General features: G+C 48.0%; 1 protein-coding gene across 3 annotated transcripts in view; it reads right to left on the bottom strand.

Moving 5' to 3' along the window:
- Window positions 1–22,677, bottom strand: part of SLC39A14 (solute carrier family 39 member 14) — a 288,443-nt gene extending 265,766 nt beyond the window's left edge. The window contains exon 1 of one of the 3 annotated variants that reach the window (XM_085633968.1): window positions 22,508–22,677. The gene's annotated coding sequence lies outside the window, so the exon portion shown is untranslated. The remainder of the gene's footprint in view (window positions 1–22,507) is intronic. The other 2 variants (XM_085633969.1, XM_085633967.1) reach the window with 2 other exon arrangements.
- Window positions 22,678–23,066: the final 389 nt, after the last annotated feature.

Below are 23,066 nucleotides of genomic sequence, written 5' to 3'. Positions count from 1 at the left end.
ACAAATAGTCCAGTCAAATTTCTCAGATCAGGCTGCCACTAAGCAACATAAACATTCTGGACACATCAGTGCCTTTTCAAATGCATACTATAAGGCTTTTTAAAGTGCCTCAATTTCGGGCAGTGCTGCAGACAATCTATTTCTCCTTAAAACCTGTGTCTTGAGTCTCATATGTATTGTACCTCTTATCTGCGCATACAAAGAATGTGTCTGGGGAGCGTGGCCAGGCTACTGACCTAGATGGCCGTGTAGCGCTGAAGCTCCGCTAGCCAACCCGACATCTTTGCCGCCGACCGCGGCCCCCGCAGGGGGCCACTAGGCGGTCGGCGCCCTAGTGCCGCTGGGGCACCGGTCACCCCTCCCCGCCCCCCTCCCAGGGGGGCGGGGACGCCGGCCGGTGTCTCCCTCCCCTCTCTCTCGCCTGGAAGTGACGCACAAGCGCGTCACTTCCGGGCTCCTGTGGGGAAGGGGAGGCTATTTAGCCATCCCCCACCCTTTGGGCGACCTCTTTGGGGGATTGATGTGGTTCTCTGGCCCCTTGGGGACCCCAGGTTTTGCCCAGTACACTGGGTGAAGGAGCTCTTGGGGTGCCGCCCCCCCCCCGTCCCGGGTTATTTGCTGGTACACAGGGACCAGGCCCCGGTGACCAGATACCAGATAGAGAGAATAATCAGGGCCAGCTTGTCTACGGCGGGTCGGGACCAGCCAGAGAAGAGATACTCCAGCCACTCTTTTAGGATTGGTGCTGCCACAGCGGCCCACCTAGTAGGTTTGGCGCCCGCTAGGGTGAAAAAAGTGGGGCGGTGGGAGTCAGACTGTTACAAACGGTATGTTCGCCCCTGAAGTAGTGACCAATCCTTTTGTGTGCAGGGATTTGTAGTGCCTTTTTATTGCGTGGATAATTTACTGTTTATTAAATAACCAGGAGTGTGAACCGTGTCTCTTGTTTTACTAGGGCGACTGGTGTGGGTGATCGGGCATTCATTTATCTCCAGGGCGGCCCGATGGGCGTTGCACCGGAACTGGATGCGGCACTTTCCACAGACACATGTTGAGTGGATGGGTTTCCCCGGCATGAGATGGTTTGAGCTCCGGAACAAGCTGAAGCAGAGGCTGGTCGCGCAGGGCTCCACCCTCCCCCACACTTAAGTGATTCACCTTGGGGGGAATGATCTCATCACCCTAGGAAGGAGGCTGTTGCTGCTAGCCATGAAAAGAGACCTGGGGGAGATATGCAAGCGCTTAGGGCAGTGCGAAGTCATCTGGTCAGAGATTATCCCACGCAGAACCTGGCGGGGGGCCAAATCAGCGGAGGCAGTACAGCATTCTAGGAGACGTATCAATGGGGCAATGCGGAAGTTCACGGAGCAAAGAGGCTTAGGTTTTATACGACATGAGATGATCAAGGGGAGCGTGAAGGGGTATTTTGATATAGATGGGGTGCACATGTCGCAAGTGGGCATGGATCTATTTCTCCTAGACTTGAGCGAGGTGTTAGAGATGAGGGGTTGCAGGTAGAGCAAGGTGTGGTGGGGGGCCCTGGCGGTGACGGTGAGCCACCTCCAGGGCTGTGGCGGAGTTACAGGGCGATCTGGAAGCAGGCCGGTACCAAGGGTACCTCTGCGGGGCACCATAGGGGGTGCTTGAGCCAAATCCGAGGAGCCTCAGAGGAGGGTCCCGGAAGCCGTGTCGGCGCCCCGCTAGTCCTGCGGGCGGTTGTGGGGGGCTGAACAACCGGGGGTTTGCTATGCGACGCACCGCCCCGAGATGGGGGGGCGTGAGTAGAAGTTACCAACGGCACGTGATCCTGGAAAAGAATCACCTGGACGGCAGCAAAGGCGGGGTTCGCACCAGCGCTGCCCGGCTCATCAGGCGGCCCAGTTGGTTGCCTGCCCGTGGATCGCCCGCAAGATAACCCATCCATTACATATTGGAATATGTAATAAACCTGCAGCAAACTTTACCCAACTCAACAGTCTGTGTGTGTGTTATTTGGGTATGTATTCTGGGGGAGGGGGGACTGAGGGGTGCCCATGGCGGTACTATGCCGCCGACCGCGGCCCCCGCAGGGGGCCACTAGGCGGTCGGCGCCCTAGTGCCGCCGGGGCACCGGTCACCCCTCCACGACACCCCTCCCAGGGGGCAGGGACGCCGGCCGGTGTCTCCCTCCCCTCTCTCTCGCCTGGAAGTGACGCACAAGCGCGTCACTTCCGGGCTCCTGTGGGGAAGAGGAGGCTATTTAGCCTTCCCCCACCCTCTGGGCGACCTCTTTGTTCGCCTAGACGCCGCATCCCTCCCTACCGCTTACACGGCATATGGGTCGGGTGGGGGGGGGGTCAGAGCGTTGTAATGTTTCCTTTTTTCGTTGCAGGCGGAGTTACAGGGCGATCTGGAAGCAGGCCGGTACCAAGGGTACCTCTGCGGGGCACCATAGGGAGTGCCAGAGCCAAATCTGAGGAGCCTCAGGGGAGGGTCCCGGAAGCCGTGTCGGCGCCCCGCTAGTCCTGCGGGCGGTTGTGGGGGGCTGAACAACCGGGGGTTTGCTATGCGACGCACCGCCCCGAGATGGGGGGGCGTGAATAGAAGTTACCAACGGCACGTGACCCTGGAAAAGAATCACCTGGACGGCAGCAAAGGCGGGGTTCGCTCCAGCGCTGCCCGGCTCATCAGGCGGCCCAGTTGGTTGCCTGCCCTTGGATCGCCCGCAAGATAACCCACCCATTACATATTGGAATATGTAATAAACCTGCAGCAAACTTTACCCAACTCAACAGTTTGTGTGTGTGTTATTTGGGTATGTATTCTGGGGGAGGGGGGTTTGAGGGGTGCCCATGGCGGTACTATGCACTATCCTTCGACTAAATTGGTCATCCTGCCCTCTAGATGAGGCCGCTGACGCTGCGGCATGAAAACTTGCGGTGGGGGCTGAGTCAGACCGGCGACGGCCCCCTGACTTGGCTGCGATGCACCTGCCGGCCGCGGAAAACACGACCACGCCGAGGCTGTGAGCCCAAGCTGGACACGGCCTGAGTGACACATGCCGAGCGCTCACCAGGGGTCCGGCTCGACTCGCCTTTGGGCTGCGTGCGTGCAGCGGAGCTCTGTGGAGCGTTGTACCTGCTAGCGGGGGCTGCCGAAGTGGAGAATCCAGAGGCTGGCATCGGGGGATTCCCCGCCCTCGTTCCGGAGACCCCGCGGTGAGAAGGGCTGCAGGTGAGCCTGGGGGCCAGCCATCCGGCTGGGTGGGTTGGAGCTGCGGAGGGCGCCTAGAGTGAGGAACAGATGAGGGGAGCTCCGGTGCTTGCTGTCAGCTAGAGTGCCTGTGGCTGCAGCAATCTGAGCCCTGCCTGTGCCTGGGTTTGTCATGATTTGATACTGGTCCTGGTTCCGCACCTCTTTAATACTGCCTTACGCCCACCCTGCCTGTAATTCTGCCACTCGTTGCCAATTGGTCCTTGGGAGGCCTGACCAGTCTTTGCTACCACGTGACACGTGCTGCAGATTTGGTGTCTTGTGGGCATTGTAGGAGCTCACTATACTGGTGACTGGGGTCAGTGCTGGGGGCCCTGCAGATTATTCCTCCGCCCCCCTCTTTTTCCCCTCTTCTGATCACCCGGGGACAGCGCGAGGCGCGCACCTCGTTGCTACTCCCGCAGGGACGGGTGGGAATCATTCACGACCTGGCCCCTCTACTGGTAATTGGTCCCGGTTGCCCTGAGGGCTAAAGCCGTGCGCTAGTTGGGCTGCGCCATACGCAATAGTCCGCAACGACCCTAAACAGAGGTTATTACAATTTGGCAAACCGGACGATCCACTGACTGCCTTTGGTACTGGCATGGCTGAGGAGCGGCTGCCCAGGCCGAGGGTGCTCCTTCTGGGTCAGGGTATTGGATGGGCGGTTCGATACAGTAGATAGGCGGCTGGACGAAATGAGGGCCCGCCTTGACACCCACGAGAGGCGCTTAGACACAGTGGAGGGCAGGGTTTCGTTACCTCGAGGATGGCACTGCCTAATCTTCCAAGCGCCTGGATCATATGGAGAAAATCCTTAAAAACTTTGCCATGAAGAATGAAGACTTGGAGGCGAGGAGCAGGTGTGACAGCGTTCAAATTCTTGGGGTTCCAGAGTCCTCGAACACCGGCCGCATGGATCTCTTTGTGGAAACACTGCTATCAGATCTATTCGGCAAAGAGTCCTTTACTGCCACCTTCCTGGTGGAGCGTGCCCACCATTCCCTGGGCCCACGCCCTAACCCGGGAGGCCCTCCCAGACAAATAATAGCCCGTCTTCTTAATTTCCGCAATAAAGATACTGCGTTGCGGCTTGCAAGAGAGAGGGGCCCTCTGAGCTGGTAGGGATCATCGATTTTGTTGTTCTCGGACTTCACCGCCATGGTTCAGCAGGCTAGAAGAAAGTACACAGGAGTCAAGGCCACACACCGGAATTTGGGCCTCAAGTATGGCATAATCTATCCTACTCGACTTCGAATTGACGTGGAAGGGAAGGCGCGCATCTTCGATTCTCCTACGGCTGTCCGGTTCTGTCGAGATTACAATGTGGCCCGTGGCAGACATGGAACAGATTTGCCGTGGGACTCTCCGCCGCACAGCGGTTCAGTGGCTAGTGCGGAACTATTCTCCTCTGAGTGACTACTGTTGTGCGCAGCCTTGCAACTAACAAGGTCCAAGACACGTGGTCTGGACGCAGCAGCTCTGGATTAGGGCCCTGCTTTCATTTCTGGTTTGTGATAAATATGACAAATTATGAGCAGCACTATGCGTAATGATCTGCTACAACGTTGGGTATCTGGCGTGGCGTAGCCACACCCCTAGTGTGTATCACCTTTGGAGTTGACATGTTAACTGGAATGTATTTTGGTTCACTCCTGCTTTACTGTTTGTTGTGTTTACTATTTACATTCTATCTCTTAGCTAGATGGGGATTTCCCTACATTGGGGTGAGCAGGGATGAGTGGGGGGTGGAGGGTGGGGTCGTTTGGAACAAGAGGGAGCCAATGTTTATTTCCCAATTTAGCCACTGTATATTGTTTATGTATCATTTAGGCGCATGCACCATGACACCTTTAACCCCTTCGCTGCGGCGGAAATTCCGCCGCAGCGCTGGGGGATGCGGGGGGGCAGCGCGGTGGCCCGGTGCTCATGACGGAGCCACGCCGTCATGAGCCACGGTTGGGCTGTGCTCATGACGTAGTGGTTCCGTCATGACTCCGCCCACAGCGCTAATCGCCCGCACAGGCGGGGAATTAGCGCCGCGTGGGCGGCGCGGCCGCCAACGGCCGCAGCATGACGGAACCACTCCGTCATGAGCACACGGCAACCGTGGCTCATGACGGCGTGGTTCCGTCATGAGCACGGAAGGAGTTAAATATACTGCATATCCATGTGGAGTAAGCTAGCCATGTTTTTTGAGCTAACGCTGATCACCTGGAACGTCAGGGGCTTCAATAATGCGCATAAAGGGAAGCAGGTATTGCACGATCTGCAAAGGCACAAAGTTGACATCGCTTTCCTGCAGGAGACGCGCTTGCCGAAGTCAACCACAACGGGGTTTGCGTCCTCATTGGGGACCCATTGCTATTTTGCAAATTTGCTAACAGAACATGAAAATATATTGGGGATAAAACCATACAATAACGCCCCGGGAAGAGCCAAACTCAAATATCTAGTCAACGCTCTCTAGCTTCAATTCGGGAAAATATATTTTTCTCTAATTACATTCTAGGACCAAACCAATCATATAACGTGGAGGCAATAATGACTTTATATGCCACTCTATCTAACAAAGAGGATATCTGAGTACTGTTTCGATTTATGTATCAATTTTGCACATTTATGTACGTCGTTATAATGTTTTGTTGGAAAAGTGAAATTTATTTCATTGTCACACTGAGAAATTTATATTTGTGATATATATGTGTTTTGTTGTCACACTGTATTGTCGAAAAAGTGAATATTTGGAGATTTATGTTTGTCACATTGAGAAAGTGTTCACCAAATCAACTAAAGATATGAAATTATATTCAACTCGCAGTCAATAAATAGATCTGCTGAGATCAAAGTGATATTGTGATCCATGGTGTCAGAGGTATTTACTGTTATATAAGTATTTTGCAAATTTTAGCACATACGCTAGGGGTGCGGCCATATTAATACACAAACACATTCTCTTCCAACTTTAGTGAGTTCATTATGATAATGAGGGGCGTTACACATTAGTTGTTGGCCATCTTATGGGTTACCGCATGGCGTTCATTTGTGTGTACGCACCCAACGTTGACAATGCTGAATTTTTTTGTTTTAATGACTTGCATGCCCAGATGGAGCATTTGGAGGCAGACTATATTTGCATAGGAGGGGACTTTAATCCCCTGCTAGACCTTACACGAAATGGCACTGCAGATACCCTGGACTCAAAACCCCGGGCTAGCCGTGCTCAATTAGACCTATGCAAGACGCTTTGTTCGGTGGATGTGTGGCGGCACTGCGGCCGCATGATACCTGGACGCCCTTAGATTATTGGCTGTTATCCCCTAATTAGGTCATTTGGCATCAAGCAATCCAGCCCCTCCACAGAACGCTGTCACACCACTCCCCAGTTACCCTAACGATACATGTGAGGGTTGTGAGAAGCAATGGAGATTACCCAGGCAAGCATTGGTGGACGAGGTATTTCGTACCAAACTCCGTGACACTATGGTGGAATACTTCGAATTGAACAAGAGATCAGTCAAGTCCTGGCCACGCTGTGGGAGGCATTTAAAGCCTACTTGAGGGGGATTTGTATTTCCAAATATGCCGGGATCGTAAAGGACTTGAGACGCACGCTTTTCCATATTGGAGAACGATAGGATTCACTAGATTGGGAGCAGGCAGCGCGGACCACCCCCGCTACTCTTGGCTGCCGGATGACTCTTTTAGCTGAATTTCGTGAGGCTGTGGAGAGGGAAACACATTTTCTAAGTAAGTACGCTATTGCCAGGCGCTACGGGGAGGGTAAGAGGCCGGGCCGCACGTTAGCGAGATTGCTGAGACCCCCTGTTGGGCAATCATACATTACTAGCCTCCAAAGCAATTCTGGAAATTTACTGTTGAGCACGGCGGACATTCAGGACAAATATTTTGAATATTATACCAACTTACACTCGTAGCGAGTAACACATAGTATGGAGGACCGCAATAAATACCTGGAGGAGATTGCATTGGTATAGCTCAATAAAGCCATGCAATCATATTTGGCAGAGCCCTTTTCTACGGAGGAAATTATCAGCACTATCGATGCCGTGAATGGCTCAACTGCTCCGGGCCTAGATGGGTTTATCGGCAATTTTCATAAAACATATAAAACTCTCCTGGCTTCATACCTCCTTGAAGTAGATCAGGAGGCACTTGAACATAAGGTGCTTCCCCCTACGCTACACGAAGTTGTGATTATTCTTCTCCCAAAACGCCCCACTGCTGTGTGGTTCATATAGGCCTCTCTTTATTAAACCTGGACTACAAAATACTTGCAAAGAGGATTGCGATACGGCTAGCCTTTCTTTTAGAACAAATCACGCCTCGGGACCAATCAGGCTTTGTCCCACATAAGTCGACGGCCCTAAACCTGCACATGCTGTTTGGGGTGTTACATAGGATCTCGCCAGAAGTACCTGCGGTAGGTGCACTGCTCTACACCGAAAAGGCAATCGACTCTGTAGAGTGGCCTTTTTGTTTTGGCCATTATGAGTAAAATGGGCATGCCTAAAGGATTCATAGATCTCACCTCTCTCCTCTACACTTTACCCACTGCCACACTCCAACTAAATGGAACCTTGTCCCTACCTCTCAAATTAACTCACGCACTAGGCAGGAATGCCCGCTCTCTCCCCTGCTCTTTATCATAGCACTTCTTGCACCAATAGTCAGAGAAATTATTCGATTTGGAGGATTCTCTGGTCTCGGCATAAATTGGAGCAAATCATAAGTTTTCCCATTAACGCCTTGCACGCCAAACAGGATTGTGGATTGCCTCTGGCATGGTGCGACACGTCAGTTAAATATCTGGGAATTCACATCCACAGGGAGGCTGAGCAGATTGTTTTACTTAATTATGGCCCGCATTAAATACACTGGAGGTGCAGGTTGAGCGATGGCTAAAGCTCCCCCCTCTCGCTGCCTGGTCGCGATCATTAAGATGGTGGTTCTTCCCAAGTTTTTTATATTTGTTTCACAATATCCCTATCCCACTAACTAATAATTTCTTTCATACTCTCCGCACCCACCTCATCAAGCTTTTTTGGGGTGGCAGCAGGGCCAGGATTAGCTGGGACACGTTGACCCTGCCGTACGAGAGGGGAGGATTAGGGGTCCCTAACTTTTAAATCTACTACTTGGTCGCTCAGTGTAGCTTTGCACATTACCGGTATCATTCTGACGCCCGGCTTCCTTATGCGCGACCTGAGGCAGACCTAATACTTCCCGCCCCACTGGAGACAATACTACCAAAGGGCTTCCCTAGGGACTCCCAGGATATCCAAACGGTGTCCACCACTAGCTGAGCCTGGCAGAAATTGGTGCGTGTGACGGGTGGGCGTACTCTCTATTCCCCAGTGATCCTGATTGCCAATAACCCATGCCTACCTATCACCCAGGAAAAGCTAGAGTAATGCATACTCGCTATGTATTCTCACGGGACAATCAGAGACCTCTTTCCAGAGGGACATGTGTCTTCAGGTGCAGAAGAGGTGAGCTTCATCGAGGCTCCTTTCATGGACCAATTTGTTCTTAATAGACTCTGAAGGGCACTGCAAGCACAAATCACCGAATTTCCATTGGAGCCTGTGCATTTCCCGCCGCTAACAATATTATTCACTAATAAGGCAGATTCACAGCAATAGCCCTATTACTGGCAAAAAGAGAGATAGCGAAGCATTGGGGAAGCCTAAACACTCCAACAACAAAAGCTTGGCTTAATAGCCTAATTCATTGTAACACGAACTGTGAGCTGTTCGCTACAACTCAGCCCTTAGTATCCAGACCCTGAGATATTTGGGGTCCCCTCAGGCAAAACCTACTGGACATTGGTTCTACCTCTGATTCGCAACAGCCAGCAGGGATAGTGCCCACCAGGGTGAGTAACACTTCTCCTGTAGTGATTGGCACAAGTACACAACTCTAGGTGTGAGGGAGGAGGGGTGGGGGGCCTTGGTCTGGTGATCGTTTACATGTTGACTGATCTGTGTTCATGCAGTAATAACGTGTGTGTTACCTCTGACTATTGTTTGCGTTATATATTAGACCGATTTTCAAAACAAAACAGAAATTTTTGTATTGGTGCAATATGTAATTAACATGGAACCGGATGTGTGTTGATGCGAAAATTAGAATTAAAAAAGTATGTGTGTTTCAGATTTGTGGAGTGCAGCAACTACTCCCTTTCCTCTTAAAATCTGTGCCTACATACTCATTCTCATATGTATTCCACCAAAAGCGCTTTCCAATTAACCCCAATCTACCCCCCCAGCCAGCCCAATCCACCCAAATTCAATCTAAGCCAATTTACCTCACTCCACTCCAATTTACCCCACTTCACTCTAATCTACCCCACCCCACTACACCCCCAATCTACCCCGCTCAAATCCAGCCCAATCCACTCTACCCCAATCCAATTCACCCCACTCCAATCTGCCCCACTCTACTCCAGTCTACCCCACTGCACTGCAATCTACCTCACCCCACCCCAATCTACCTCACTTCACTACAATCTACCACACTACACACCTGCTATCCCACTCCACTAAACCCAATATATCCAACTTCACTACATCCCATTTACCACACTCCAATACACCCAATCTACCACACTCCAATACACCCAATCTACCACACCCCAATACACCCAATCTACCACACTCCAATACACCCATTCTACCACACTCCAATACACCCATTCTACCACACTCCACTCCATCCCACTCGGCCCCACTCCACCCCAATCTACCCCACGCCACTCCAATCTACCCTACTCTACTCCACTAAAATCTACCTCAATCTACTCCATGCACACCAGTCCACTCCAATCTGCCCCACCCCAATCTACCCCACTCCAATCCACAACACGCCAGTCTACCCCACTCCAATCCACCCCACTTCACTACACCCCCATCTACCACACTCAACTACACACCAATCCAATCTACCCCAATCCACTTCAATCTACCCCACTGCACTCCAATCTACCACAATCTATGCCACAGCAATCTACCTCTGTCCACCAATCTACCCCACTCCACCACAGTCTAGCCCACTTCAATCTACCCCAATGCACCCATCTACCCACTCCAACCCACCCCACGCTACCCTACAGCAATCTACCCCACTCCAATCCAATCTACCACACTCCACTTTGCCCCAATTGATCCCATTCCAGTCTACCCCATTCTACCTCACTCCACTCCAATTTACCCCAAGCTACTCCCACTATAATCTACTCGACTACAATCTACCCACTCCATGCCAATTTACCCAAATCTACCCCATTCCACTACACCCCAGTCTCAGCCCTGCCAATTACCACGCATCAGGTGTTAAACTAACGCATTCCAATGTGGTGGTCCGCATCACCACAATGAAATGCAAAGTCATGCATTATAGCGCCTCCTCAGTTGTCAAGGCGGAGCACTGCTATAATAATGGACCATACAAGCTGCAGTGGCAGCGTGTGTGGTACATGCTGCTCCCTCAAGGCTTGGGGGCTCTGGCTCAGCTGCTAAACCTGCATAGGGCTAGAATGTAACACTAAGAACAACTGACACTGTGTGGCATTAGCATTCTATAGGTGGGTCCGCTCCTGCCTCCTGAGGCGTTGGTACGGGAGTCAGTCGGTCCATGGCACGAGTCGTCGTTTCAACTGACCTGCCACTTGCTGTGGCGCCAGCTTGCTGCCCTAGAAAGAAGTACGTATACACGAGTAAGTGAGCCTTTATAATATCTCCTAGTAGTTGCTATGGCTGCTATAATAAATAAAATGTGCTTTAGCAGCATGAGCGGACAATGATAATTATTCTGAGCTGCCTGCCCCTGTACTGAGAACAGTGCAGTCACGCAGTCTGTCTGATCAGTTTTCAGTTGCGTCAGTGCACTAGTCTAACTTGTTTTGGGTCGGGGAGCGACTAGTGGAGCCACTTTGCAACTCACCTGGTTATAGAGCAGCGAGCGGCGGACAATCAGGTTACAAAGGTACTAAGTTAGCTCCCTTACATTTCTGGTTCTTTGAAGCAGTTTTAAGATCTTCTAAGAGTTTTATATGTTTTCCTCGTCTTCAATGCTTGATTTTGCTTGTGAGAAAGTAGCACTCATAGTCGTTGAAATGTTATTCATAATTGCACGGAAATGATGAAAATGTCACACATAAGCAGTCTCAAACCTTGGCAGCTATGCAGTCGCCCCTACTCCACTACACCCCACTCCAAGCCACCCCAATCTACCCCACTCAACTCCAATCCACCCCTACCAACGCCACTATACATCACCTCAATCAACCCCACCTCCAATCTACCCACTCCACCCCATCCTACCCCACACAACTCCAATTTACCCCACTAAAATGTACCCCAATCTGCCCCACCCTACCCGACACCAATCCACCCCAATCTACTTCAATCTATCCCACTCCACACCAATCCACCCAATATACCCCACTCCACTTCACTCTACCTCAATCTACCCAATCTACTTCACTCCAACGCAGTCAACTCCAATCTACCCACCCCACTCTAACCCACTGCACTCTAAACCACTTCAATCTGTCCCACTCCAATCCACCCCAGTCTACCTCAATTTACCCCGCTCTAATCTAACCCACTCTACTCCAACCTACCTCATTCCAACTTATCCTACTCCACCCTATCTGACTCCACCCTACCCCCAATCCACCCAACTTCACTCCAATCTACACCAATTTACCCCACTCCAATATACCCCTTTCCAATCTACCCCAATTTACCCCACTCCACTACACCCCAATCTACCCCACTCCACTACACCCCAATTTACCCCACTACACCCCAATCTACCTCACTCTAATCCACCCCAATCTACACCACTCTAATCTACTCCACCTCAATCTACACCAATCTACCCCACTACAGTCCACCCCACTACAACCCAAACTAACCTAATCCGTCTAATATGCCCCACTGCACTCCAATTCACCCAATCTACCCCACTCCACTCCAGCCCAATCCACCCACTCCACTCCATTCCAATCCCCCCCATCTACACCACTCCAATGTATCCTACTCCAATCCACCCAACAACCCACCCCAATCTACCCAAATCCAATGTAACCTATCCCACTGCACTCCAATTCTCCCCAATCTATCCCAAACCCCACCACCCTAATCTACCCACCTCACCCCAATCCACCCCACTACACCCAAATATACCCTACTCCACCACACCCCAATCGACCTACTCCACCCCAATCGACCTACTCCACTCCAATCTACCCCACTCCGATCCACCCGACTCCACTCTACCCCACACCACTCTCATCCATCTGTCCCTCCCTACCCCAATCTACCCCACAACACTCTACCCTACTTGACTGTATCCACTACAATCTATGCCACTCCACTATATCCCTGTCTACCTCACTCCAATTGACTCCACTTCAAACGACCCCAATCTACCACACTTCAAACTACCTCAATCTGTCCCTCTTCAAACTACCCCACTTCACCTCACTCTACACCACCCAACTAACTTTTAGCTATGCTGAACAGCAACACTGGTGTGCAACATGGCTAAAACACATTGCCAAATCCAAATAGGTCTCACATAGGCGAGACCTACTTGCTTTGTCAATGCTTTTTTGGGGGTGGGCGAGTGGGACAGGGCTTCTTTTCTACAAAGTGGGTGAGGAACAGCTGCTTTTCTACTGCAAGAGTGAGGACTCTCTACATTTGCCTCATTGTGGGAGACGATTGACAAGGTTCGAAAATGCTGTCCTGTCTACTAACCCTGGGGCTAGCCATGCCCGCCTCTTGTTATTCCCCTTCACCCCCCACCGGTGCTGATCATTGGAGGGTTGTTTTAACTTGTTTCACCGTTAGATCCTCCGTTTTCAATTTAACACATTCCCCCCATCCTACCCCACACCAATCCACCCCACTCTACCCCATCCTACCCCACTCCAATCTACCCCACACCACTCCAATATACCCACTCTACTCCACTAAAATCTACCCCACCCCAATCCACACCACTCCACCCCAATCTATTCCACTCCACCCCAATCTACCCCACTCCTACCTACTCCACTTCAGTCTACCCCAATCAACTCAAATCTATGCCACGCCAATCAACCCTACTATAATCTACCCCATTTCACTCCACTCAATTCCAACCCATTACACTCCAATCTACCCACCCCGCTCTAACTCACTACAATCTACCCCAGTCTACCCCACTACACTCTAATCCACCCCACTCTACCCAAATATACTCAATTCACCCCATTCCCATCTACACCAATCCAATCTACCCAAACCCTCCTCGCTCCAATCTAGCCCACTGCACTCCAAACTACACTACTCCACCTGAATTTACCCCACTCCAAAACTGAACAGCAGCCACACTGGTATACAACATGGTTAAAACACATTGCCAAAGCCAATTAACTCTCACATAGGGAAGACCTACTGGCTTTGCCAATGCTTGTTTTTGGGGTGGGCGAGGGGTACATGGCTTCTTTTCCACAAAGTGGGCGAGGAACTGCTGCTTTGTACTGCAAGGACGAGGATTCTCTATATTTGCCTCTTGGTGGGAGACGATTGACAAGTTTAGGAAATGCTGTCTTGTCTACCAATCCTGGGGTGCTAGCCTTTGATGCCAAGATGACTGAGTGTGCCATGCCCGCCAATCGTTATCCCCCAAAAAATCTCCCCACACCCCTCCCAGGTGCTGATTATTTGAGGATTGTTTTAACATGTTTCACCTTCACCCCCTCAGTTTTCAGTAGGCCATGGGGAGACAGGTGGCATCTTATGTAACTGCATTTGGCGCCAGGTCCTTCACCAGGTTATGGCTTTGGCTCCATGAGGTGTGGTTCTCGTGCGGGCCCGTCACATAACTGGAAAACATTGGTGGCTAATCCTTCAGAGGGGCAGGGTTAGCTGCAGCACCACCCAGCGTTATCACAAGCCCTTCACCAATCAACCACCACACTGCCATTGTTCAACTAAATGCACAGCACGGTGAAACACTTTGGATACCAAGAATCTGAAGTGTCACCTAAATGTGTATGAAGCAGTAGAGTGCACCACAACAAAAATAAACCCTTAAAATGCTCTCCTTTCCCAAATCGCCTTCTATGAATGGTGGCTAAACTAGCTCACCCACAACTACGTACGAGGAATGAGTGCCCTTAGTTAAGAGTACAATCCCCATACTTGTTCAGATCATGCATTGTTTCAGTTGTACTGCAGTGTGGCTGCTAAAGCAAAAACCAAAATCCTTGGCCAGGGTGATTTGAGAAGTCCTTGGGATAAAAATAGAGCAAAGATAGAGAGAATGTTACTGTCAAATGCACATCAGCCCAGTGTGCTGGAAGAACACTTTAGATAACACCCCGACTAAACTTCCAATCCCTCTGCAAGAGTGTGCGTGACATTGCCTCCATAGACAACGATGGCAATCTTCCAAGGCTCTCTCACTGGAATGCAACGTGTTCAAAGACAAACACAATTGTGGACGTACAGTCTGCTCTGCTAAGAAAGCTCAGGCACTATAAACTTCAGTGACATTTTACACATAACCGGCATTGCATTCCTCAACTGCCGTAAGCAGATAGTATTGACATACTACGGAGCAGGTACACTACAAACTCTTCTCATGTAGAAACGAGATTTCAAACCCTTCCGAAAGATTATTTTAGATCACATCAATGGACACAGATATACAAGATCTAATACCTGCCTTACATTTACAATTACTTGGGTTTGTATGATCAATCAGAAACGGAAATTAGAAGAGCTTATTAAAATAAAAAAAGCAGCATCAGAACCAATTTAAAAGCTATTAACAGATGTATAATGTAGTTGCACTCATTCCCAATTCACCAGGATTTAGTATTATTCCTAGGTTGATATTCTTAGCTTGTAATGGTAATTACATTCTCAAATTACGCTTGGGATGTTTTATTATCAGATGTTTTATTTTAGGGGTGTTATAATCAAGTAGTGCTCTGGTTTCAGGTTATATTTTCATATTGTTCTCCTGCCAGAGATTATACTTTCGGGGTTATTGGTTAAGGGCGCTCCATGTTCACAAAATGATATGTTAGAGCTGTAACTTGTTTGGGGTAGAACATTTCAAAAGATACATTTTAGAGGTGCTTGCAGATGTTTCTTCACAGAAGCCGAATTTAATGGTCATAACATTTAAGGTGTTTTCTGCTGGCCATTATTACTTTTAGGGACGTTCTTAGGTAGAGGTTATATTTTATGTGTGTTATGTTTTGCGGTATTATATCGTCATGTTATACGTTTCAGTTGAAACAGTCTTCATCAATGTCTCTAGATTCAACTATGTTTGGGAGGGCCACATAGAAGTTGCCAGACATAAAACTCGTGGGGGTCAAGGGTATAGAGAGTAATATGCTAAGCGTGTTCTATTATGAGGGTCTTCAAGATTACATGAGTTAGCATTTCTATTTTAAGGGTATTGTATTCACTAAAGTGTATCATGTCGAAGTATTACAGTGGTAAATTGTATCTCGTCTCCCAAGTTTTATCTGTGTATTTGAGTGACATTTCTGTGCCTGAAGCATGAATAGGTGTGCAGTGCTTAATTTGAACCAGTGGTTGCAGGTGGAGCCCGCTGTCACTCATTTTTGGGTAGCGGAACTTACTTTTCATCATCAGACTTTGATCCAGAACAAAAGAAAGAAAGGCAAAAAAAGAGGAAAGTAGGAGGAAGAGAAGGACTAGAGAACACTGCCACAGGGAGCAGCAGGGATGGGCAAGAATCTGCAAGAGTGAGATAAAGTTGAAGGACGTGCACAGTGGTGGATGAAAGTGGCACAAAGTGGACTCAAGAATATGCAGCCTTGGTATTCAATAATCTCAATATACGGCAGTGCTGGCGACACTTTAGGACTGACACTTAATTCTTTTACAAATGAAGAACTCTGGGTGTGCTGTTTTGCATGCCTTTGGTGTGATATTCTATTGCAGGCAGAAAACTGCTGCAATGCAGAGATTCCATGTATTTGGTTTTTATCTGTTTTGACGGATATGTAGTGTTGTGTTTATAATTTAAGTACTAGAACAGCAAGTACCTTCATGTAATGAAAACAAGCACTTACAGGAGTAACTGTTGCAGCTGAAAAGGGACAACAAACTGCCCAATAAATTATGTACTTGTTCAAGCAGGGGCGTTCAGCTATATCAAAAAGCTTGAGGTACTGCAGATGGAAGGGGGTGATCATTATCTTCTAAGTACAACATTAGGTTGGGCATCGCTGAAAGAAGAAGCACTTATTCCCTGTAAAAGTTTATTATTCGTAACAGCTAAGGACAAGGAATTAAGTGGTAGCATGCTTAAAGGTTGAGCTAAAAGCATTTAATAAAACACATGGCAAAATGTGGTAGAGAAACAAACAAGGAACCTCTGGTTTGAAAATGAATGCAGACTCCTTGAAAGAAGAGTACGGAAGTTAGAAAGATATGCAAGGTTCTCAAGAAAGAATGGGGCAATCATCAACTCATTGACTTAGGAAAGGCGCTCAAATAATTGGTAGCAAGCAAGAAATGGGTAGAGATTGAAAAATGCTGGAAAAATCATGCTCGAGACAATAGTCTTATAACATACAAAAAGTTTAGGAGCTGGTACAAAATGGTCTTGGAAAATCTCAAGGGAAGCTGAGATGTCCGGTGGGGGAGAAAGCAGGGATTGAATACCAGGAGCAAGTTTCTAATAAGGATGTTTAAATTACTCGGGGTCCAGTAAATTTCTTTATTGATGAGAAAATAAAGGAGCAGTTTTCAGTAGTAATGATTAGGAAGATGCGGTCCACCCGGGTGCCAGTAGGTGTTATTAGACGGAGGTGTGCTTTGACGAAGGTATGACTACAAGCCCCTCCACTCCGGCAGACCATGGGGCATAGTATTGCCTTAGCATAAATACTACGAGTCAAAGACTAAACCGTATGTATTTTGAATCGGGTGCTCACACATTAGGTGTGCATCCGCACTTTATTATAGGTTTTCACAAGGAGTGGCACGCATGGGGCTGGTCCCCATGTGGTCCTGAAGAAGAGGTTTAGGGGATACCCCGAAACATGTCGACCGAATATTAGGGTCTATATACAAATAATAGTTATTTCTTTTCCCTACTATTTAACCCCCGTTTTATCCATACCAACTAGGACGAGAATAAAATATTAGCTCACTAGCTAGGCATTTTTAACATCACTTTCACCACTCCACGAACACTGCACAACACATTTCTTCACAAAAAAGTGCTCCTACGTAGTTCCGCAAGTCGCAGCATGCCCCAAGCAGTAGCTGTTTGGGATGGCCCCAATGATGAAGCATGTCACCTAGGGGCAACCCTGGGTGAGTGAGGGGACTCAAAAAAATAATTTTCTTTTCTTTGGACAGGGGTCTTGTTTTTTCACGCATTCAGCGGAATCCCCATTCCCTTGGTTAGGTTTTTTGGATCTGACATTTACAGATTTTTTGTGAACTACATGTACATTGGAGGGTGAACCTAACCAGTGCCTCCATCTCTCCCCCCCTTTTATGATTGTAATAATTAAGAAGACAACTGAGTCTCTATAACTCACAAGAGCAGCGGGGCCAGACAACTTACCAGCAGTGATTATAAAAAAACATGTTGATTGGTGGTCCAGCGTGCTCTATGAATTATTCCCAAAAATTCTCCTGATATTTGTAAGGGAGAATATATTAAACCTATGTATAATAAGGGTATATCCTACCTCCCAGGAAACTTTAGGAAAAAGAATCTGTTAGATGTGGATAGAAAAGTCTTCTAAAAAATCCTCCTGGGGTACTGAAAGAATGGGCAGAAACTAGGTTAGTGATTCTCATGGAGCAAGGTGGATATAAAGGGAGTCAATAGACGATAGATCATTGCTTCAGTTTATGGGCTATACCCCCCAAAAAAGACAAAAAAAAGAAAACGTCAATAGCGCAATGTGGAGGATTGTATTGCTGTTTTGTGGCTTTTAGCTCTGTTTCGATTCCGTTGATCGGTTCTTGATATGGGAAGTTTTAAGAAACTATGAAATTCTGCAGGGTGCTTTCTTGATATTACAGGAATTGCATAGTAATAACTGGGCTCAAGTGGAATTAGATATTGAGGGGTGACTTTCAAGGAGAATAGATAAATGAAATGGTCTCATACAAAGGTGCGTTTTGGCACCCATATTGTTTTCCTTTTTTTGGGCGGATCTACCAAAAACATTAAGTCAATCGAATGAGCTTAGCCTAAAATAAATGGCACACATGTAAGCTGTCTCCTATATGCCGATGACCTAGTAGATCTAGATCAAACTGTAATTGGCCTCACGGAAGTTAAATGTCTTCTATGACTAATTTATGAGGAAAAAACTAAAAATAAATATGGAGAAGACTAAAGTTCTTCCTTTTGGGAAGAAGAAACTAAAGTTGGTTTGGACTTTAAATAAAGCCAAAATCAAGATTAGTAAAAATGCAAATATTCAGGGATGTGGTTCTCAAATAATTTGTCATGGAAAGATCATATTGAATGTCTGCAGGCTAAAGCAGTTTCTACTGGGTGGGCTTAAGAAATTTGATAAGTTGTATGGAGTCCCCTCCTTAAGACCGGTGTTGGTAGCTTAACCGGGAAGGATACGGCCACAATTCCAGTACAGTGTAGAAGTTGTCTGTGTAAGTGGGAAATCAATTGGTACCCCAAATAGGGTAGGTGCTCAGTAAAGATTACTTTTCTTTCCACCCTGGACTATGGTCTAGGCTGTCAGGATATAAACAGACCTAACAGCATGGACTTACTTAGCACTTGCAGAGACAATAACATTCTGGAGGAGAATTGATAGTGAGGAGCTCCCTAAAATCTCAGGGATATGTAAAACAGAAATTGTGACTAGTTAATTATCTCGGGCAAGATCAGTCAGAAGAAGGATTTTTTTTCTCTGTAAGAATTTACAATATGAGATTGACCGGATATGTGCAAGTAAAACCGAGTTTAGAAGAGTAGCAAAACTGGCGTCCAGAGAGGAAGATCTAAGATATCTCAGAAATCAGTATCCTTCTTGTGAAGCTTGTGGACGGAGAAGGAGATATTTCCTTATCAAGATAATTTACCTAATGCACGTTTAAGACGATGCTAATTGAAATTTAGCTGTTGGGTAAACCAGATCTTAATCTCCGATGCTCAAGGATCATTATTAGACAATGATAACATTTGTAAATGTGGCCTTAATGTGAAAGGAGATCTAAATCAGGTTGTAGTGGGTTGTCCGCTGTTTTTAACTCAGCAGAAGATTTTATTAAAACCAAATTTTACAGAAATATGGTATTACGGAAATGGGGCAACTAGTCAATCTACTTTTAGACGTGTGTTTTTTTTAATGTAACTTGTGCCCTGGGGCGATTTGTATTGTCCATGAATGAAGTGTTAGCTAAAATTTGAATATTTTATTGTAATGTTGGCTAGGAGTTATGCTATGTTTTAACTGTGAGCTGGTCCCGACTTAAGACGCAATGGTTTTATAATGTATGGATGATGTGTTTTATTGCATATATGTTTAAAAGACGAAAGTCTACAATAAACTTATGTTTGACTGACAACAGACCAAGTCATGTCGAGCTCTACACGAGCATAGCTATCTGTAGTGTAGCATGTGCAATGCCACCAAGGACCAGGGATGTGAGGTACCTACTCCATCCAAATTATGGTAATCTTTTACTAACAAACAGGGAGATACAGCGGGACAATTTTCATTTCTTGCATTAAGGCCTAAGACACACTTGCTACGCCGAATTAGATATCTAAATTGTCAGATTTCTGCAAAGAATTTGCTTTCCTAATTGTGGCTTGGGCTGTACGCGAGGATCCCTAAAAATATTCAAGCCCGTACTGATATTTTTACAACCTAATGCCATTTCAAAACTGCTGCATACCAGAAATGAATAGTACATCCAGTATGTTTTTCTTGCAGTTCTTCCATTAGAATTGCAAAACTGCAAGTATGGAATGCAAACCAAGAAACAAGACTTGAACAATCGATCCCTCGACCCCTCACAGTCCGGCTTCCGAGCCAATCACAGCACCGAGACCGCCCTCATCGCCGCCACCGATGACATCCGAGCCCTGATGGACAATGGAGAAACAGCGGCCCTCATCCTCCTAGACCTCTCCGCGGCATTCGACACGGTCTGCCACCGCACCCTAGTACGGCGCCTCAGCAACATCGGAATCAAGGACAAGGCGCTGGAATGGATCATCTCCTTCCTCGACGGAAGAACACAGAGAGTCCGCCTTCCACCGTACAAGTCAGAGGCCTCCGAAGTCATCTGCGGCGTCCCACAAGGATCATCTCTGAGCCCCACCCTCTTCAACGTCTACATGAGCCCCCTCGCGGCCATCGTACGCATTGTACGCAAACACAACCTCAGCATAATCTCCTACGCCGACGACACCCAGCTGATCCTCTCCCTGACCAACGACCCCGCCGCCGCCAGAGCCAACCTGCACGAAGGGATGAAAGAGGTAGCCGAGTGGATGACGACCAGCCGCCTGAAACTGAACTCGGACAAGACGGAGGTTCTCATCCTGGGCTCTTCACCCTCCGCCTGGGACGACTCCTGGTGGCCTCCCGCCCTGGGCACCGCACCCAAACCGACAGACCATGCACGCAACCTGGGCTTCATCCTGGACTCCTCCCTCTCCATGACCAGGCAGGTCAACAACGTCTCCTCGGCGTGCTTCAACATCCTACGCATACTTCGGAAAATCTTCTGGTGGATCCCCACCGAGACCAGGAGGACCGTCACCCAGGCCCTCGTCACCAGCCGACTGGACTACGGTAACGCCCTCTACGCCGGTACCACCGCCAAGCTCCAGAAGAGACTCCAGCGGATCCAGAACGCCTCAGCCAGACTCATCCTCGACATCCCACGATCCAGCCACATCTCCGGACATCTGAGAGACCTTCACTGGTTCCCCGTCAACAAGAGAATCACCTTCCGCCTCCTCACCCACGCACACAAAGCCCTACACGACCAAGGCCCGAGCTACCTCAACAGCCGAGTCAACTTCTACGCTCCCACGCGCCACCTCCGATCAGCCAACCACGCCCTCGCCGCCGTCCCCCGCATCCGAAGAGCGACTACAGGAGGAAGGTCCTTCTCCTACCTGGCCGCCAAGAACTGGAACTCCCTCCCGACCGACCTGCGCCTGACCCAAGACCACCTCTCCTTCAGGAAGAAGCTGAAGACCTGGCTATTCGAGCAGTAGCGGCACCCCCCCCCCCCCAGCGCCTTGAGACCCTACGGGTATGTAGCGCGCTTTATAAGTGTCATTGATTGATTGAACAATGTACACACCATGGCCAAAGCATTCTATTAATATAGGAGCTGGATTCTGCACAATGTCAAACTCCGTGGTTATTGAAACTCTGAAAAACCTGAGTTTATTGAAACTAGAAAAACCTAATTAACATCCATTACAATACAGGAGCACTTTCTAAGACCTTGCATCTAATCACATTATTTTTACATTTGATATAAAATTACAAATCCTTCTAAATTATGTCCTGCCATGCTTCTAAAATACATTTTTCAGCGTGCACATTCTACATTTTATAATCAAAGTATTTAAAAGGTTTGGTAAAAATACACGAAAATGTTTACTGGCAAGACATTCCCTAACTGTTAAGAAGGTTGTCTGATAAAGATTGTACAATTTAAATTGCACTGTATCTTAAAACAACATTGACAGCATTCTAGCATAAAGGAAATTAAAACTTTCGAAAACATTTGTAAATAGGAAATCGTTTGTGTATATAACATAGGCTTGCCTACAACTCAAAAGTAAGACACGAGTACAAGGCGTGAAAGGGTAAGTTAGGGACAATTATTAGCGGCAGAAACCTGGAAGGCTTATTCCACTCAGCGTATTCTAAAGCTTACACAAGTCGTACTAAATAAATAGTACGTTATACAAATATACCAATGAATAGATGGCCGCACCACTGCTCTGCCGGGTTACAAGGATAAAGTCCAATATTCTTTAGTATCTCATGCGAAGTGTGACATTTTTCAGGTCACTATGGCAGTTTTTTTTCAAGGCAATACCTTTCGGACTATGTTTGAGAGGGAGAGGCTTAACTCTGTGCGTTCATGATGGAGAATTGTAATATACACAAAGGTATAGATAATCACCTACACAGAAAACCTCCCGAACAAGTCAATAGGTTGTAGAAAGAGAGCCTCACCTGCTGTCTCCCAACAAATGATCCTCGCGCATCCGCTCGCCTTCTAGGAATCAACTCCAATATGCGAAACCAGTAGAGGTAACCCGAAAGGTGTTTATTAAACGGGTTGACAGTGTAAGGGGCAGTACTAGGAGGGTCTTAGCGGCAGGACTTCCCACTAAGGCCTGCAATTGGTTATCAAAATGGCGCGCCCACTAAACGACTGCCCTCCCGCCCCCAATGAACCTTCCCTTATGATGGCAAAGAAAACCCCTCCCCGCTGCCCCGGAAGAAGTGTCCCAGCCGTACTGGTGCCGGTGTTTCACAGTCTTCCACGTTGGTGTGTACACAGCTCTTCTGACGTACGCGGTGTAGGCGTGAGGGTGACTTATCTGTGGTTATTTGCAGCATGCTGTGTAGTTACTATTTCAGTTTCCCCTTAAGTGCCTCTGCTAAAAAACCAGCGAATGTGAGAAGAAGGTGTAGGTAGGTATACGTTATCCAAATAATGGACATGGTCTGTGAATATATAATACCCTCCCTATTAGCAAAAGCACAGCTCTCGTCTACCTCAGTACGT

The sequence above is a fragment of the Triturus cristatus genome, chromosome 11 (assembly GCF_964204655.1).
Source record: "Triturus cristatus chromosome 11, aTriCri1.1, whole genome shotgun sequence".
Taxonomy (NCBI): Eukaryota; Metazoa; Chordata; class Amphibia; order Caudata; family Salamandridae; genus Triturus; species Triturus cristatus.
Note: the sequence above shows the minus strand (reverse complement) of the source record. Positions and strands in the feature narration are given on the sequence as shown.